Source organism: Convolutriloba macropyga, chromosome 10 (assembly GCF_964194025.1).
Source record: "Convolutriloba macropyga chromosome 10, txConMacr16.3, whole genome shotgun sequence".
Taxonomy (NCBI): Eukaryota; Metazoa; Xenacoelomorpha; order Acoela; family Convolutidae; genus Convolutriloba; species Convolutriloba macropyga.
Window position 1 is genome coordinate 38,011,889 of NC_134477.1, and position 8,633 is coordinate 38,020,521.

Sequence of the window (8,633 nt, forward strand, 5' to 3'; positions counted from 1 at the left end):
ATTCCCGAATACGCAACCTAGACTTTAAATTACTCATCTATAAACACTTATCCCGTATGCTATCTATTTACTATCTCTGTGCATAACTTTACCAACTGGCGCTGACTGCTCATTTCATGCAACCTGTTGGTTTGATATTGAACTGTTATTAACACCTTAGAGAAGCGCAGACGAGATAAACAACGATATGACTAAATCGCCTCGTGGCTCAATAGATATTATTGAGCACAATTGTTTTGAAACACAAAATCCAGATAGTGCAAACAGTACAGATAGATCTAGGCTCATACATAGTGACCCTCGAATATCCAATACAGATTCGGATTACCAATTGGTGTAGTCTAATCCTAAAAGACATTACATCCACAAATACTACGCCGGTTGGCATATTCAAATAACTCATTTCACATGGCGCAGTCAGCAAAAACTCCGTTAGAAGTAAACCTGTTTTGGGAAGCAGGAGCAACACCCCCATAGAATAGAAAAACTGGTTTTCCACACTCAAAATGACGATAATGGCACACGGCAGCATCGAGGTAGATTCACTTCTCAAACTAAAACCATTCGTCGACAAAAAATTCAATTTTCACCGAAAAGACAAAGTACAAATGTTTCAATAACCAGGACATCCAAATAACAGGTGTACTACACATAACCCTCAAATCGGGATCATGGATAGCCAAAAACTGCAACATAATATTAGTGAACAACCTTCCACAAAATTCCGAGACATCCTATATCAACTAGTAATCCACCTAATAGCATCCAAACCAACTGGTAAGACAATTGGTCTAATATCAGAAACATCAATAGAACAAAACAAAAAAAGTTGGATATTTAAAAAATATCCACAGCTCTGCGCCCGCCTAGGTGGATCAAAAAACCATATGGCTACATCAACATTCAAAGAAAAATTCACTCCAACACAACACAAAGGTAGAAGAGTACCACAACATTTATTGGAGCAGGTAGAAAAAGAATAAGAAAAAGTAATAGAAGATAAGCAAATAACTAGACTAGAAAAATGCTCAGATGAGTATTTCATATGCCCAATGGTAATAACGATCAAAAAAACAAAAGCGCTAAAATAGTGTTAGACTTAAAAGATCTTAACCATGCCATACACAAAAACAAACACCAAATGCAAAGCATACACCATCTCACAGACGCAGTAGCGAATTACATCTCCGAAAGGAGCAACGAACATAGGACGTTCTGTTTTTCAAAAATTGACCTAAACAATGCTTAAAGTCAGATACCTTTAGACCCACAACTACAAAAGCACTGCAACTTTAACATATTAGGAGGAAAAGCAACCGGAACAAGTAGATTCCTAAATGGCTTGTCTACGGATTAACAGACAAGCCAGCAACATTTCAAAAAACATTTTATGTAACATTAGAAAAATGCCACCACAAATTTGCATTTCCAGTTGACATTTTGGTAATCACAAAAGGTACCATAGCCAAACATGAAAAAAAAATTAGATAAAATACTCTACCTATTGAACAAACACAACCTAGCATTAAGACCACTAAGAAATGCGAGTTCATTAAAAGAAGAATAATTTGGCTAGGTTTCCAAATAACACCAACTGGTATAACACCTACCAAAAAGAATTGCGACTCAAAAAACAGACTGGAACCTCCAAAAACATTAAAACAACTCAGATCATTTATGGGATGTATTCAACACCTATTAAAGTTTACACCAAGATTAGCGGAACTATCAGAACCACTCCGTCCTTTACTATCTAAAAACAACACAAAATCACAAAACAAATAAGATTGGAAAGAAGAACATACAACCGCATTCGAATGAATCAAAAATCAAATAACAAACATCACGGAAAACTAACATTTCGATAATACTAAAGAAACAAGAATAAAAAGCGACGCAAATAAAAAAAAAGGACTGGGTGCATGCCTAGAACAAAAATATTACTCCATATGGAAACCAGTCGCATACACAAGTTGTTTCTTGAACAGGTTAGAAGAAAGAGTCAGTACTAACGAACTAGAATCACTGGCCATAGTGTGGGCACTAGAACACTTCTACTTGTACGGTAACAAATTTGTGTTACAAATTAAATTCTACTTGTACGGTAACAAATTTGTGTTACAAACAGATCACCAAGCACTTCTATCAGCACTTAAAAAACAGCAGAGGTAACAAAACATACCAAAGTAGGTTATCTAGATGGGCGGACAGATTACTACCATTCAACTTTATAATAGAACATATCCCCGGAAAAATGGGATTTGCTGACTATCTCAGTTGACACCCATCCGGCCCACCGGCCCCAACAAAAGCAGACAACAAAAAATTGGTCGTAAACAGGATACAAGAGATAAACCAAGTAATACTGAAACAAAATATAGCTCCATTTTGAACAATTAAACCAACTGTTAATTTCAACCAATCAGAAGGCAACGCTCAAAACGAACGAAATAACGTCACATACACAAAACAAAAAATACACAGTAAAGATGCTGCTTTTTTCCATAGTAAACTCACTAAGAAGTCGCTTTTTTGTTATCAATCTTCACAATGCAAAATTAATCTCAGCTTATAGCAATTACAACACGTTCAAACACAAATAAAAACACATTTGACGTGAAAATTAAAAAATGCTAACATGCCCCAAACAAAGAGATTATCACCCAACTCTCCCCAATGAAACAGTGCCCGATACAAGCACACAAACAGATCCCAAGTCCGATAAAGGAAAAGGTTTGAATGCCCTCAAAGAGGACAAACACGCCGAACTATTCACGGCCATTGATCAAACCCCAACAACTGAATACCGCCAAAATTTAATGAGGGTATTCAAGAAAGAGTTTATTGCAGAGAACTTAAAAAAAGTCCTCAACCCAATAACAGATCTAGTCCAAAAAAGTGATTGGACAACATTAAAGAAGTTTAACCCATATTCCACAAAAATTATCGAGACTTATCAGTTACACCAACTTGTTGTTTATTATATGAGAATCGCTTAGTTATCCCTACGAAATTACAACCTATGGTGTTACACACGATTCATAGCAAACACTCAGGCCGAGCGGGAAGGCTCGCCTGAGCAAAATATGTGTGGTACCCACACATCCATAGCGAGATCGTCGCTCAGGCCAAGAGTTGTAAACACTGCATAGAGAAAAAGGTAGAAATTTGAAAACCCCTGTCCCAAAAAGACCTCTGCTCAATGCCTATACTAATTGAACCAAACGAGGAAATCCCAATGGATTTCGCGGGCCCAAAACCTTATAAGACTAGCTCACGAAACCATTACATAATACTGACATTCGATAGATTATCGAGATTTCCACACGCCGAAACATTTAATAATTGTGATACCAGCGCAGCAATAGAATACTTTGAAAGCTACTGCAAATTACACTGAATAACCCGCTCCATTATGTGCGATCAGGCACGAGCATTCAAAAATTTTGCTAAAACAAAAACATAAAACTAATACTAGCACCAGCTGGTGACCATAGAGGCACTGGTATGGTCGAACGACTTATACAAACAGTAAAAAGAAGATTAGCGCTTCTAGATATTGATCCCAACTGGTCGAACGCAGCACTAGCTAACCGCCTAGCAAACATCATAGATAACATCAGGTTGATCCCAAACACTACAACAAAATAACACCATTCGAAGCACACTTTGGCAGAAAACCAAACACCGAAAAATCAAACTTCACAACAAAAACATCACACAACCTCAAATACAAAAACTTAACCAAGTACTGTTTAGACAAGAAGCTGCTCAAACAAAACGTACTCACAATGGAGGAGATTTGGAAACGGGACGGCGAATCCGAAATTGACCTGGACATCAGGTATAGAGAACAGACGGACGGAGACTACCCCCATCTCCACCAACTAGCACACTTGAAACAATTGGTAGCCCAGTACAGCCAGAGCCTATCAACAGCAAAGATTCCAAAAACATCCCACTATCATCGGCTCCCAAGTTCAAAGACTCCCCAAGTAAGATATACCCATCAGAAATACATTTTACGATAGGTGACAAAACCACAAAATTTATTAAAAAAAACCCAAAAATGTAGTACAAAAATTACTAGCACGGAAAACAAAAGAACCACGGCGCACACTATCACCACAATGGAACATCATAACAGACGGCACCATCACGAACACCAGCAACACAGAACAAAAACCTCAACAACGCCAAACAAAACAACCAAATGGTAAAAGAACGAAGGCTCAAGAAAACGACCTCGCACACCAAAGAAGAACCTATGTGAAGTTTTTGAGCAATGCTCAAAATAAATTGCGCTCCAAAACAGCCAGTAATTTCTTGAAAACAGATCATTTCTCCGAATGGACCTATCTGCGATTCCCCAATCGGACAACACAGTAGTATACGACATGATAGTGACGCAAAAGCCTCTCAAAAAATCTTGACGTCGATTGACACCACAGCCTTCATGATGGCATCAACAGACAACCCACTAATTGGTTAGGAGCAAGAAAATTATGATCATCAATTGAACGACATTAGCAACTTTGTAGCACACAAGTCAACACCCAAAATTGACAAAGCACTCAAAAAGATAAAAGCACTGAACGTAGACACCGCTAAAAACAACAACCGACAAGGGGTGTTCATAGACTCCGACAATCCCGAAAACAAATTCAAAGCAATCAAGGCCATCGAAGCAGAAAGAGAACGTATCGAAAGGGAACAAGCAAACGTCATATCCATTATACCAGAATCACAACAAAGCTCACACTACCCAAGCAAGGACAAACCTCCAGCGGAGCTAAACCTCCAACAGAACAACAAACCACATCATCAGCAATTCAACAAAGCACGCAAGAACCAATCAACAAGCTCACAGCCGAACAAAGCACTCAACGGCCCAACAAGCAAAACACAAACGCAGATACCAACAAACTCCAACTGGAGTGCACTATAGAAACAAAGACCCAACACTCGAGCACAAGTAGCACAACCTCAAAGTAGTAACACACCCCACCAATATCCCCGGGGACCGACGAAATTTCGGACCCAAACACCGAAAAACTACAAGAGCTAAACGAAAAACTATAAACACGTGTTTCGCTACAGGAAGGAGAAGTGAGATAGGACTAAAACTTGTTCCTGAATACGCAACAAAGATTTTAAATTACTTATCTATAAACACTCATCTATTATGCTATCTATTTTCTATTTCTGTACATAGCTTTACCAACTGCCGCTAACTGCTCTTTTCATGCAACCTGTTAGTTTGATGTTAAACTGTTATTAACATCTTAGAGAAGCGCAGATAAACAGCGATATGGTCCAGTCGCCTCGTGGCTCAATAGATATCATTGCGCACAATAGTTTTGAAACACAAAATCCAGATAGTGCAAACAGTACAGATAGATCTAGGCTCATACATAGAGACCATCGAATAGACAATACAGATTCGGACAACCAATTGGTGTGGTCCAATCCTATTAGACAGACATTACATCCACAAATACTACGCCAGTTGGCATATTCAAAAACATTACTTCAATATGTTTGGCCTCCCATGAGCTAATATTATCTCCTTTAAATTTTATAGAAACTTCCATTTTCAGAAAAAAACTTGCTGGCGTTTCGAAAATCAACACTCTGACCGATGAAGCATTATAAAGATATATATTACAGCCCTAAGGTATAAAGAGTTAGGGCTACTCAATTTTGCGCGCAAATTAGGCTTACCTAGTTCTCTCAGACTAAACGACTCTGTATACACTGGAGGTAAACTTGAATTATTAGTTTGATAATATAATATAGCACTGGAGTCAGATGTATAAAAATTGTGCAACTTTTCAAAAGACTGACTGTAGTCAGTGAAGTTAGTGCTGTATAAAAGAGAAACTGTCGTCTGAGTCTCTGGCTGGCTGGATGTGTACATCCAGTATTTCGACTGCTACATCCAATTGGTTGAGATTTTTGCATCTGAATGTATAGATTGTAACTGAAATACGTTGGATGTGTCATCCTATTTATGTTTTGGAGTCGTACACTTGTTCCGCCGTCTGATTTCCTTGTCAAATGAAGTTTTGACTAGAGTTGGTAGTAAGTGATCCACAGTTTTTCAGGTGTGGCACCAGTAGGGTTGCCAGTTACAGGGTGGGTTTGCCAGTAACGTCAGTCGTGTTGAGGTTTCCAGCTCTCTACCACTATTTTGGAGTGAGGATTTGTTCCCAGCTGAGTGGAAATTTGAAGTCTCTAGTCTTTGTCGGTTTGTACAAGGAGATTTTGGTTCATCTCAATCTGGTACATGGTTTGTTCCGAACGGATTTACCAGCTTACCTTCTGGTAGCAATCCCCCTTTAGCTACAGTATGAGCTACTCAACCCTTTAAACTCAAACCTATAAAATCAATTCCTACTTAAAAAACTCCGACAGGAGAAAAGAAAAGAAAATTATCCTCAACTAGAGCAAGAAAGATAAGCAATTTTGAGAGAATGAAACAAAAAATGAAAAATTTAAAAGAGAAATTATTAGAAAAAAATGACTTAGTTCGTGAGTAAATCTTTTTTCATTAAAAATATTAAGTAATGTGACATTTTATCAAAGAGACAAAAGCAACAGCAAAATTGGTCAATTATGCACAAGAACCAAGAAACCGTTTTTTTCAAACAATCCCCCAGAAACATAGTTTGCAATCTATATGAAAGAAAGTTTGACTGGTTTTGACTTAGGAAAAAAAATAAAAGTTGACAGAAATAATAAAAAAAATTGACAAGTTTAAAAAATCACTGAATTTTCCCTAAAACAATACATTCAATAACATAAGAGACAGGAGGTAACACCCGAATTCATGGATTCACTGACACCTGTTGAAGAAGCCATTAGGAACTTTGAATGCTAAACTTAGTACTCAGACTGCAAAAAGTATAACAACTGAACGCAAAACACAATAATTTAGTTAAAGTTTACTAAAACTCTTCTTCAAAGCCGTAATAACCTTTATGCTCTCTGAAAACAAACTAAATCTACATTCGGCCTAAATTTCACATAAGTGAGATCTGTCATTAATAAAACCATGAACAGAAAATTTTGTCAGCAATTAACATTAAAAAACAAATCAAGATATTTTGAAAAAAGCAGCACCAAAACAAAAAATTGAAAATTTTCTGATTGAAAGAATCCGTGATAAAATCCAACATATCCATGATGTTGCCGTACGACTAACAATTGCCCAAGTGTTCCAATTGTTTGCGAATTAGAACAATTGTTGATTGAAATACTTCAAATATTAAAAAAAAAGAATGATGCTTTTTGTTTAATTATGGAGTAGAATTTGCTGAGAATAGCAAATTTTTATTTTCAGAAGACTTTAGTGGTCGCTGCGCTTTAACTAGCTCTATTTTGGAGTTTAAGAAAATTGTGTCTGGGGTTTTTAGGTCACCGCTGGCGGCAAAATTAAACAATGTAGACCAAAAAAGCACATTTTATGAAATTTTTTATGAAGATTTTTCAGCCATAAAATCAAATCAAACAATTCAGCAACGCTCTACTATCTCCTAATTGTAATAAGAACACTCTACTATTAAAAATTTTAATGTTTTAAAATAATATTAGCAACATTGTATCAATTTTTAGCAAACATTATTGAAAAAGTGAATAAAAACTTGAGAAATTACACAAAACTTTAAACCTCAGAAACTCACTGTAAAAAACAAAATTCAAAAAACCTTTTTACTTCCAAACTCTAGGATGTACCTCCCCAGTGATCGTGGAACTTTTATCGTTTAATGTCTGATAAGATGCTGACTAAGAATTCTTATCGTGTAAGATCTGCTCAGATCATACACGATAACAATTCCTCTTATCAGAACTTACACGCTAAAAACTCTGTTAAGAGGAATTTTTATCGTGTAAGATCTGATAAAACAATTTATAAGATAAACATTCCTCTTATCAGAATTTTTATCGTGTAAGATCTGATAAGATGGAATTTTTATCGTGTAAGATCTGATAAGACGGAATTTTTATTTTGTAATATCTGAAAAGACGGAATTTTTATCGCGTAAGATCTGATGTGACATGTTTCAATAATTTCAATATAACCGTATAATGTAGTCAAAGTCCTATGAAACTAAAAAAATAATCGGTCATGTAACCAATTATGAAACAAAAAATTGCTGGTTGATTCTGCTTGGCGGCAGTTTTATTGTGAGTCTTAACTGGGAACTATGGCTTAACTTAGCAGTCCAAGATAGTTTTGGTCTTTGAAGAGATTTTTCAGCCTAGATTGATAATCAGAGCTTAGGAGAAAGCCCCTGCAACTCAAATAATCTTTTTTTACGATATCATATAAGTCTTAAAAGACAGTATAAGATATTTTTTCTTCGTTGCTCTGACACTTAAGTGTTGCATGCTGTAGTTTTTCGGCTACTGCTTGAGAGCAACTCTGAATTGTCTTCAATGTGAAGAACATGCCATACTTCAAGAATTTTTGGCGTATAATGTCTGATGAAATCTTATCAAATAAAAATAAGTCATACTTTTCCAAATGTTAATCGTGTAAGATCTGAGAAGACGGAATTTTTATCGTGTAAGATCTGATAAGACGGAATTTTTATCGTATAAGATCTGATAAGACGGAATTTTTATCG